Source organism: Nansenia antarctica (assembly GCF_963989245.1).
Source record: "Nansenia antarctica genome assembly, chromosome: 7".
In the NCBI taxonomy this organism is placed as follows: Eukaryota; Metazoa; Chordata; class Actinopteri; order Argentiniformes; family Microstomatidae; genus Nansenia; species Nansenia antarctica.
This window is the reverse complement of record NC_137677.1, coordinates 4,707,002-4,719,501: the sequence shown is the minus strand read 5'-3', so window position 1 is coordinate 4,719,501 and position 12,500 is coordinate 4,707,002. Positions and strand designations below refer to the sequence as shown.

Here is a 12,500-nt window from a genome sequence, read left to right as displayed (position 1 = left end):
AGCCTGAAGAGATGGGTCTTCAGTCTACGACGGAAGACGGGTGGTAGACGCGGGTATGAGAGGCGGAGGAGGAGGCAGAGAGGTTAACGCGGCCACAGCTACGAGGAGTTTCGGCCTCTGTTGTGGATTTTACACTTTCGACGGCTGTGCCGTGTTTCAAGACAATTTCCTCGTGAGAAATCACATTACAGTATTGTCACGGAATCTTCTAGGTCGACACGACGGACACACAGCTTGCCAAACTCTGCGCTGTAGAACGGCTGCAGCCAAATGCCTTTTTTTGTGTGCATGTCGATGCGCTCCAGGGCTGCTTTGCGGAGAGGCTCGCACGGCTGGTAGTGTTTAAGAGAAACTCGGCGCTCTTTGAACACGGCTTCTAAAGGGAGGGAGAGAGAGAGAGAGGAAGAGAGGCTTCTAAAGGGAGGGAGAGAGAGAGGAAGAGAGGCTTCTAAAGGGCAACGCGTCGTCTCCGCTCGGCGCGGAGGAAATGCACGGCGGATGAAACACAATCTGGAGGAGTGCTGGGTAGAGAAGGGTATTTATGGGATAAAAGGGACAATCGGAAACACATGCTACGCTTTCTGCTGAGCGGGGCGGCTCGGAGAGCGTCTTTTGATGTGTTATGTATGGTACAGTAACACACACACACACTCGCACACACACACACACAGAAACACTCACACGCACACGCTGACACACACTCACACTCACTCACACTCACTCACTCACACTCACGCTCACACACACACACACACACAGAGGAAACATGAAACCCTTCACTAAGTCCCTGTGTAAATAAAGGTGTACCTCTCTTGAACAAACAATATTACATCAGCGGGGAGGAGGCGGAGCTACGCTCCCGTTACATCACAGGCTGGGAACCCTGACAACACTGGTGGCTTTGTCCCACTCAGAACAACCTTGGAGGACGAGAGACACTAGGTGTACCCCCCCCCCCACACACACACTTACACTCACACACACACACACACACACTTACACTCACACACACACTCCCACACTCACTCTCTCTCTCACACGCACTCACGCACACACTCACACACACACTCTCACACACTCTCTCCCACACTCACTCTCTCACACACACTCACACACTCACACACACACACACGCACACACACACACACACACTCACACTCTCACAGACACACACTCACTCACTCTCTCTCTCTCACACTCTCTCTCACACACACACACACACACACACTCTCACAGACACACACTCACTCTCTCACACTCTCACACACTCACACTCACTCTCTCACACTCTCTCTCTCACTCTCTCTCTCACACACACACTCACACACTCACACTCACTCTCTCTCTCTCTCACACTCTCTCTCTCTCTCACACACACACACACACACACACACACACATCCACCCTGAGCATGTCTATAGCAGGCCCCTCCAGGGAGGGAGAGTGTGAGAACCTGTGCTGAGGGGCAGTTCCTGTGCCTGCGCCTGTCACCCCCAGTGAGATGGATGAGGGTGCACTTCCTGTCGGTTTCCTGGAGATGGGAAAAACATGAGGAGGAGAGGGTCTCAGAGGGCTCGGGGGGGGGGGGGGGGGGGCAGAGGGATCCAGCTGTGTGTGTGGGGTTCCCCCCCAGCTGCTGGGACGGGCGAGAGCTGACAGGGTGGCCTGAGGCGGAGGCCCTCTCAGGAGGGACTGGAGGTGTGTGTGTGTGAGTGTGTGTGTCTGTGTGTGTGTGTGTGTTTCTCTGTGTGAGTGTGTGAGTCTGTGTGAGTGTGTGACTCATGTGTGTGAGCGTAGTCTCGTGTGTGTGTGCGAGTGTGCATGGAAGTGTGCAAATATGTATACAATATGCATGAAGCATCTGTGCAGAGAGGCCCTCTGGAGGTGTGTGTGTGTGTGTGTGTGTGTGTGTGTGTGTTAGGGTTGAATGTGGAATAAATCACATTTCTCCTAGGAAAGGCGATGTTCAACTCTGTATATACTCAGTGTCATTCTGAATTTCTGAGGAGTTTTGTCTGGAGGCAGAACACAAGGGGAGAAGGAGAGATAGATCTCTCTCTCTCTCTCTCTCTCTCTCTCTCTCTCTCTCTCTCTCTCTCTCTCTCCCCTCAAGCCAAGCCACACACTCATACTGGAGGAAAAGTCACTCTCACACACACGCACACAGTCTCTCTCTCTCTCTCTCTCTCTCTCTCTCTCTCTCTCTCTCTCTCTCTCTCCTCAAGCCAAGCCACACACTCATACTGGAGGAAAAGTCACTCTCACACACACGCACACAGTCTCTCTCTCTCTCTCTCTCTTTCTTCTTCTCTCTCTTTCACTCTCCCCATACAAGACAATGTGTGGTATTTTGTTGGTAAGCTGTTGTTTATTTAGTCACCAATGTTAGGGATAATAGAGTTGGTATCAAGTGGCTGAACAAAGACAGCACCATGTCACCTATGTTGAAATTCACTAACTTTGGCCCTATTGCTAGCGTAGCCCTATTGCTAGCTAGCGTAAATGGCTAGTTCCTCCAGGGTCAGCCATCCAGCTTGTATCCCTGTCCAAACATACAGATATCGTGCCTGTCGGTCGCCCCTAGTGACAACAATGCTCTCCGCTGAAGCTCGGCATTTTCCACGCTATTTCTTTTTTAATTAATGTATTAATGCATGTATTCATGTAATGTAATGTAATGCATGTAGTAATTATGCATATCAACGTCATGTTTACAGTGTCAGCATAAACAACATGTGTGCTTTGAAGTAATGCCGACTTTGTGGAAGTAAATATGGTAGGCAACAACAGCGCACACACACACGAACGCCTACACACGCACGCGCGCACGCACACACAGCGTTGATGACTGTTCATGCAGAGGCAGAGTAAATGTCAGTATATATATACATACATAATCATCTAACAGTTCCATTTCACGTCACGCTGCTCACAGAAATTATTTATTATAATTTTCCGGTTTCTCTCAATTATTTATCTCAGGGAAACAGGAATGGATTTGGACAGGAAATCCCTGTGTGTATGTGTATATATGTGTGTGTGTGTGCGTACATGTGTGTGTGTATATGTGTGTGTGTATATGTATGTGTGCGTGTGTGTGTGTGTGTGTGTATATGTGTGTGTGTGTATATGTGTGTGTGTGTGTGTGTGTACGTGTACGATGGAGAGAGAATGAACCTGAGGGGGGGCTGCATGGTGGATGAGGAGGCTCTAACGGACCCCCCCCCCCCCCCCCGTCGAGACGCCCCAGGCCGAACCTGACCAATCCAGCGCTAGACCAGCACTTTCCCTCTCTACCCCCCACACCCCCTCCCCTCTATCCCTCTCCTCTCTCTCCCCTTACACCCCCCTCTACTCCTCTCCTCTCTCTACCCCCCCACCCCCCCTCTATCCCTCTCCTGTCTCTACCCCCCCACCCCCCCTCTCCTCCTCTCCTCCCTCTACCCCCACTCTACTCCTCTCCTCTCTCTCCCCCCACACCGCCCCTCTATATCCTCTCCTGTCTCTCCTCCTCTCCCCCTGCCCTCTTCATGTACACAGATGCTCCATTGTTCCCCTCCTTTCCTGAGGTGCCCGGCGTAAACGCAGGCTTTCCAGGGAGTCAGATCTGAGTGGGAAGAGAGGGAGGAGGAGGAGAGGAGGAGGGGAGGAGAGGAGGAGCAGGGGAGGCACACAAAGGACCTGACTGACAGCACATAAACAATTGGAGCTGGCAGCGTTCCACAAGCCGTATTAATAACAGGGTAGGTCCGTGTAATTATATGTTGTGGCGGCTTTCATCCTCAGAGCAGCAGCGGCAGCTCCTTGGGACACTCGATCAGGAATCCTGTAAGCTCCAGTGTTTCCCTGTACACAACGCCCCAGGAAGTCTCTCTCTCTCTCTCTCTCTCTCTCTCTCTAGGAAGGAAGGGGCCTGTCCCAGTCCTGAGACCAGCGGGGGGGGGGGCCTCTGTCTGTTCATGCTAAGCTCCTAACGTGCCTCTGAAATAACAAACCAAAGACAAACTGGTACTGTTAGACTGTTAGACTGGTAGACTGGTAGACTGTTAGACTGTTAGACTGTTAGACTGGTAGACTGGTAGACTGGTAAACTGTTAGACTGTTAGACTGTTAGACTGGTAGACTGTTAGCTCCCAGCTGCTGCCAACGCTGTCTGTACTCGGAAAGAAATAACATTATCTGAATATGTCCGTCCCCCCCCCCCCCCCCCCGCTCTCCTCTGAGACTAAGTATCTAACCATGTAATGGATCTAGGCGCCGGCCCGCTCGTTGGGAGCAATTTGGGGTTCCGTGTCTTGCCCGAGGACACCTAGACACGTGGAGCCAGGGATCGAATCGGCGTCAACCTTACGATCGTTAGACGCCGGCTTTACCTCCTGAGCCACAGCCGCCCCATCAGTTATGCAGTTAGGACGCAAGCGTGGAGTTGAGCATTTACATGCGCATGATTAGATGGGAGTGGACGGCTGCTCTGAAATGGTAAATGGACTGACTTATACAGAGACGCCTTATTCCAAAGTGCTTTACAACGGCCTCTCGTTCACCCATTCACACACACACATGGCGGCAAGCTACCATGCAAGGCACCGGCCCGCTCATTGGGAGCAATTTGGGGTTCAGTGTCTTGCCCAAGGATACCTCGACACGTGGCCAGCCGGGGTTCCAACTGCCAATGTGTGTCCAACCTTGCCTGTGTGCATTTACCACGACAATCTATTATGTCAAAGCCACGGCCCTTTCCTGTTCCCTGGACCAATCAAAAGTCAGACGCACTCGGTGGTGCGACTCTAAACCCACACGCATTCCTTCTGAAGATAACACAAACACACACTTACACAACTCACCTGACACCCACGCTGCTAGAGGCTGTGTGTGTGTGTGTGTGTGTGTGTGTGTGTACACTGTACAGTCCAGCTGCACCCCTCCCATCAGCGTGGGCAGGGCGGGGGCGTGGCAGCGCGGCCCTGGTGTGATAACACCAGATAACACACACCAGGTGGGTTCTTTGAAGGGGGGGGCATGCGTGCAGCAACGTGCAGCTTCCCACTGTTTAACACACACGTCAGAGTGGCCCATTGACAGAAGCCACTTCTTCATGAGGGCTGATTACAGCTGAAGGTTACCCTGATATATATACAGTATCTATATATATATATATATAATATATATAATAAACAACTATAATGAATTATTATTATTACTGCAGCCAACGTTGGACCCGGAAACATGTCACGACTTAACAACCGAATAGAACTGTGGCTAGACAGACAGACAGACAGACAGACGGACGGACGGACAGACAGACTGAAGGGACAGGGGAGTGTCTCCTATAAAGGTAACCGGATCAAGGGCAGACTGGGTTCATCCACAGGTCAGAGGGCCCTGCAGAGCAGAGTGGAACATGTTGCCGCCCAATCAGAACCGAGGAGACGACCGTACGTCAGCCAATCAAGAACCTGATGACATCACAGACGGCACGACGGCATCTCACACAGAGACGTCCCTCACAGTGGGTGTAAGCTCATCGACTCCACTCTCGTGTGTGTGTGCGTTATACCACGCAGTAGGAGTAGGAGTTAAAAAAATTGGGGACTAAGTTTCACTTCCTCACCACAGGACAAAAACATATCCGACTTCTATGAAAACCAGCGAACCTGATCTTGGGTATCATAACGTCTCCGCAACAGAACCATAACACACATAACACACTAGGCCCCTTGTGTACCTTGTACAGTCCAGCTGCACCCCTCCCATCAGCGTGGGCAGGGCGGGGGCGTGGCAGCGCGGCCCTGGTGTGATAACACCAGATAACACACACCAGGTGGGCTCTTTGAAGGGGGGGGCATGCATGCAGCAACGTGCAGCTTCCCACTGTTTAACACACACGTCAGAGTGGCCCAGTGACAGAAGCCACTTCTTCATGAGGGCTGATTACAGCTGAAGGTTACCCTAATGACCCTAATGACCCTAATGACGGGTCTTGATTAAACGTCTGATGATGACGATGATGTCTGCTTGGCTCCCGGCCCAGAACAGCGACTATGAGGTCCGTTCAGTATGAAACCTCCCACACACACAGACACACACACACACACACACACAGACACACAGACCCTCCCTCCCCCCACACACACAGAGACACACACACACACAGACCCTCCCTCCCCCCACACACACAGACACACAGACACACACACACAGACCCTCCCTCTCCCCACACACACAGACACACACAGAGAGAGAGAGAGAGAGAGAGAGAGAGAGAGAGAGAGAGAGCATTACACGGAATAGCATCACGAGGGGAGTTGATGGGACTCCAGCCTCTCCTTGACCCTCTGAACTCATCTCCACGGCTGTCTGGTGTTCCTGGTATTACACACTGAGTCAATTCCTCAAAAACAATTCCGCCAAATCGATCCACAAAGGGCCAGTTGTGTTTGTTCCAGGGAGCGACCGACCGGTAGAATGTTCCGGGAGCAGGATTCCTGCCCGGTGTGAAAGAGCCTGCTTGTCAGATAAATGAGATGACATGGACTCTACTAGAGCACGTCATGCATGTCAGCCGCTTTACGACAGACTCCACTCTAAAGCCACGAGTGAGGCCTGTCGACCACTATTCGGTTGTTAAGTCTGACGTCAGTACCAGTGTACTAAAGCACCAGAGTACCAGTGTACTAAAGCACCAGAGTACCAGTGTACTAAAGCACCAGAGTACCAGTGTACTAAAGCACCAGAGTACCAGTGTACTAAAGCACCAGAGTACCAGTGTACTAAAGCACCAGAGTACCAGTGTACTAAAGCGGTAGAATGACACTTCAAACGTTTTTTAGACTGGGATCTATTCATACAACAAGGGGACACAGCAGCACTTTCCTCTTTTCCCATATCATCAGCGTCTTTGAGCCTCGGAAAAGTGCTATACAAATATAATGAATTATTATCATTACTGCGGCATTTCGAAGAGAGCGCCTCAGCCAACGTTGGACCCGGAAACACAACTTAACAACCGAATAGAACTGTGGCTAGACAGACAGACGGACAGACAGTGTCTCCTATAAAGGTAACCGGATCCAAGGCAGACTGGGTTCACCCACAGGTCAGAGGGGCCTGCAGAGCAGAGTGGAACATGCTGCCGCCCAATCAGAACCGAGGAGACGAGTGTACATCAGCCAATCAAGAACCTGCAGACAGCACACTGATGTCACTGATGACATCACAGACGGCACGACGGCATCTCACACAGAGACAGACGTCCCTCACAGTGGGTGTAAGCTCATCGGCTCCACTCCCGTGTGTGTGTGTGTGTGTGTGTGTGTGTGTGTGTGTGTGTGTGTGTTATACCACGCAGTAGTAGGAGTAGGAGTTTAAAAAATTGGGGACTAAGTTTCACTTCCTCACCACAGGACAAAAACATATCCGACTTCTATGAAAACCAGCGAACCTGATCTTGGGTATCATAAAGTCTCCGCAACAGAACCATAACACACATAACACACTAGGCCCCTTGTGTACCCTGTACAGTCCAGCTGCACCCCTCCCATCAGCGTGGGCAGGGCGGGGGCGTGGCACCGCGGCCCTGGTGTGATAACACCAGATAACACACACCAGGTGGGCTCTTTGATTGGACGTGCAGCAACGTGCAGCTTCCCACTGTTTAACACACACGTCTGAGTGGCCCATTGACAGAAGCCACTTCTTCATGAGGGCTGATTACAGCTGAAGGTTACCCTAATGATCCTGATGACCCTAATGACGGGTCTTGATTAAACGTCTGATGATGATGACGATGATGTCTGCTTGGCTCCCGGCCCAGAACTGCGACTATGAGGTCCGTTCAGTATCCCCCCCACACACACAGACACAGACACACACACACACACAGACACAGACACACAGATACACAGACACAGACACAGACACACAGACCCTCCCTCCCCCCACACACACAGACAGAGAGAGAGAGAGAGAGAGAGAGAGAGACAGAGAGACAGAGAGAGAGAGAGAGAGAGAGAGAGAGAGAGAGAGAGAGAGAGAGAGAGAGAGAGAGAGAAGAGAGAGAGAGAGAGAGAGAGAGAGAGAGCATTACACGGAATAGCATCACGAGGGGAGTTGATGGGACAGATAAGGTCATGGTCTAAGGTCTCCTCCTCCTACACAACCCTCCCTCTGCTGGGCTCCAGCCTCTCCTTGACCCTCTGAACTCATCTCCACGGCTGTCTGGTGTTCCTGGTATTACACACTGAGTCAATTCCTCAAAAACAATTCCGCCAAATCGATCCACAAAGGGCCAGTTGTGTTTGTTCCAGGGAGCGACCGACCGGTAGAATGTTCCGGGAGCAGGATTCCTGCCCGGTGTGAAAGAGGCTGCTTGTCAGATAAATGAGATGACATGGACTCTACTAGAGCACGTCATTCATGTCAGCCGCTTTACGACAGACTCCACTCTGAAGCCACGAGTGAGGCCTGTCGACCACTATTCGGTTGTTAAGTCTGACGTCAAACGTGACGTTTAGCAATTTCGGGGTCCAAATAAAAAAATCCCCGCTCCAGAGCACCAGTGTACTAAAGCACCAGAGTACCAGTGTACTAAAGCACCAGAGTACCAGTGTACTAAAGCACCAGAGTACCAGTGTACTAAAGCACCAGAGTACCAGTGTACTAAAGCACCAGAGTACCAGTGTACTAAAGCACCAGAGTACCAGTGTACTAAAGCGGTAGAATGACAGTTCAATCGTTTTTTAGACTGGGATCTATTCATACAACAAGGGACACAGCACTTTTCTGTTTTTCCCATGTTGTCAGGGTCTTTGAGCCTTGGAAAAGCGCTATACAAATATAATGAATTATTATCATTACTGAGGCATTTCGAAGAGAGCGCCTCAGCCAACGTTGGACCCGGAAACACGTCACGACTTAACAACCGAATAGAACTGTGGCTAGACAGACAGACGGACAGACGGACGGACAGACAGACAGACAGATGACTGAAGGGACTAGGGAGTGTCTCCTATCAAAGTAACCGGATCAAGGGCAGACTGGGTTCATCCACAGGTCAGAGGGGCCTGCAGAGCAGAGTGGAAGACGCTGCCGCCCAATCAGAACCGAGGAGACGACCGTACGTCAGCCAATCAAGAACCTGCAGACAGCACACTGATGTCACTGATGACATCACAGACGGCACGACGGCATCTCACACAGAGACAGACGTCCCTCACAGTGGGTGTAAGCTCATCGGCTCCACTCTCGTGTGTGTGTGTGTGTGTGTGTGTGTGTGTGTGTGTGTGTGTGTGTTATACCACGCAGTAGTACAAAAGTAGTATAACAATTTGGGGACTAAGTTTCACTTCCTCACCACAGGACAAAAACATATCCGACTTCTATGAAAACCGTTGAACCTGATCTTGGGTATCATAACGTCTCCGCAACAGAACCATAACACACATACACATTACACACACACACACACACACACACACACACACACAACACTATGGCTAAGATTACAGCAGCTTCCTCCTCTGCCCTGAAACCCACACACACAATACCACACATTGTGTTGTGCATGGAGGTAGTGAAAGAGAGACTACTGTGTGTGTGTGTGTGTGTGTGTGTGTGTGTGTGTGTTCTCCTGGCTTGGGTGAGTGGGTACAACTGTAGTCAGATGTCAGTGTTCAGGTCACAGGGTTGTGTTTCCCACCACGGCATGGCTGACTTGTGGTTATCAGGCAGGCCCATCAGTAAACAGGCTCTGGGAGGTGGAGGGAGGGAGGGAGGGGGGGGATGGAAGGAGAGAGAGAGAGAGAGAGGGGGGGTAGGAGCTGGGGGGCTGATACAGGAGCCCAGGGGAGGTAGGGTGGTCGGTCGGGGGGGGGGGGGGCAGCGATGCAGGTGGCAGGCAGGCAGGGTGGTATGAAGGGAGGGAGGGGGGCAGGGAGGGGGGCAGGGAGGGAGGGGGGCAGGCAGGGAGGTGGGCAGGGAGCTGGGCAGGGAGGGAGGGGGGCAGGGAGGGAGGGGGGCATGGAAGGAGGTGGGGGGGGGGGGGGGGGGGGGGGCAGGGAGGGGGTGGGCAGGGGGAGGGGGGGGGTGATACAGGAGAAGCCCATGCCCAGGCCCTTTCTCCTGCACACTGCCACATTGTTGTCAGGCCTCCTCGCTCAGGGCTGCTGATATTCCATATAGGGCTGCTGCTGGTGCCAGGGAGAGAGGGAGAGAGGGAGGGGGTGGAGGGGTGGAGGGAGGGAGAGGGGTGTGGGTAGAGGGAGGGCGGGCGGGGGTGGGAGGCAGGGGGCGTGGGAATGGCCTGAGCTCCTTCACCTGGGCTCTCAGCAGGTCTAGACACGCCTTATCTTATCCAGGTATGAACAGCCGTTGTTTCTTTACAGGGTTTTGCTGTACTGTGTGTGTGTGCGTGTGTGTGTGTGTGTGTGTGTGTGTGGGTGTGTGTGTGGGAGGGAAACAAATCTCTTGAGATAGGAATAAAATCAACATTGACATCACCACCACCACGTCTCAGGGAAATTCCACCTCCCAAGGTCCATGCTGGTGAATTTCTATACGGCCATTATCCAGTCCATCGTCACCTTCATCACCTTCATCATCATCATCATCATCATCATCTGGTTCCCCGCTGCAGCTCGGCCTTGGCCTTGTGATACGCTCGGCGGAGAGGGTGATTGGCTGCCCTTTGCCCCCCCCTCCCCTTGAGGCCCTGTTTAAAAGTAGGGCTTTGAGGAGGGCCAGGAAGATCATGGCTGACCCCCGCACACCCAGGACACGGTCTCTTCGCCCCGCTCCCCTCAGGCAGGAGGTTGCGTCACTAAAGACTGTGAAGGCCCGACACTCACACAGCTTTTTCCCCACGGCCATCCGGCTCCTAAATGCTGCTGGTGTCCCCCCCCCGTCCCCCCTGACCTGACCCCCATCTATCTACCCTCCCTCCACCCCCACTCAGAGAGCTATGGACTGTCTTGACCTGAACACTTGATCTTTTGGCACTTTGCACTTCTTATATTTATATTTATTTATTACTTTTTGCACTATGACGTTGGTTTGCACTGTCTTGTCCTGTCTTGCACCTGTCCTGCTGTAAACTGCGCTCCACTGTACCAAACCAAATTCCTAACATGTTTACATGTTGTCATGGCAATAAAGTCTTCTGATTCTGATTCTGATTCACCACCCACCTCCACCTCCTCCACCTCCACCTCCACCACCACCACCACCTCCACCACCACCACCACCCCCACCACCTCCTCCACCACCACCTCCTCCACCACCACCACCTCCTCCATCACCTCCACCACCACCACCACTAGGGCTGCAACTAACGATTATTTTGGTAGTCGACTAATCTGTCGATTATTTTTTCGATTAGTCGCGATTAGTAGTGTGGCCGCGGCAGTGGCCGCGGGCTCCAGTGCATGTTGTCCCTCACCTTCTCAAGTCTGCACACCTGTGAATGTCACCCTGTTGTCCAGTCTCTCTGGCTTAACATACGTTCCCATTGCAAATTCAAATAATGACTCATGAAATATTTGAATTTGGACCTTCCAAAACATTTAATACATACAATAATCAATCTTTGTTTCAATGAAACAAAATAAATAATAAACAGATTTATGCTTCTGCGTCACACCGACGACGCGCACCTTCCCCAGAATCTCAAAAAGGGGCTAGTGCTACGCAGAACAACGCAGACCGCACTGCACGTGATTGGTCCGCTTGGTAGCACGTGACTCTGACATGTTTCTGACTGCCTCGTCGGCCTGAATGCGCAAGCGATGATAGAAATGTTGTTTACGTTTTCTGTAATGAGCAGGTTTGAAAAATTAAGATAACCGTCGCATTATCTTAGTTTAATATAATTTCATGTTTCATGTTAATGTTACCTTTTTTTATAACAAGCTTAAAAAAATTAAAAAATAAAAATCTTTTTTTTTTAAATTAAAAATACGATTAGTCGACACTAAAATTCCACGTCGACAAGTTTTTATGATCGACGTCGTCGATTATGTCGACTAATCGTTGCAGCCCTAACCACCACTAGGGGTGGGACGATTAGAAATGTTCATGTCACGATTTTCACCAGCCATGGTGAGTAGGCTAGCATACGTTACCTAGTGACTGACTGACTTGACAGTAACGTTACCCATGCAGGCTGAACAATAGCGTGAGACAAGTTCTGTGAGGATATTCGCGCACGGCTCATGTGAGGAATCGCAATTATATGACAGTTTATTCATAACATACGATTATGACGATTATTTAAATCATTAAAATGCTCCCCGATTAAGTTATTGCGGGTGTTTTTATCGCGATTAACAACAAAAACGATAATCGTTCCATCCCTATCCTCCACCCACCTCGATGGTCTTCCTCTTGACCTCCACCTCCACCACCACCACCACCCCCCCCCCCACCTCCTCCACCTCCACCACCACCACCTCCACCTCCTCCAGCACCACCTCCACCACCACCATCACCACCCCCCCCCCCCCCCC

At 51.4% G+C, this 12,500-nt stretch overlaps 1 protein-coding gene across 1 annotated transcript in view; it reads right to left on the bottom strand.

Moving 5' to 3' along the window:
• The window catches only part of arhgef18b (rho/rac guanine nucleotide exchange factor (GEF) 18b), a gene marked incomplete at both ends in the record, with an annotated part of 54,780 nt that overhangs the window by 3,346 nt on the left and 38,934 nt on the right, over positions 1–12,500 (bottom strand). The gene's annotated exons all lie outside the window — the stretch shown is intronic.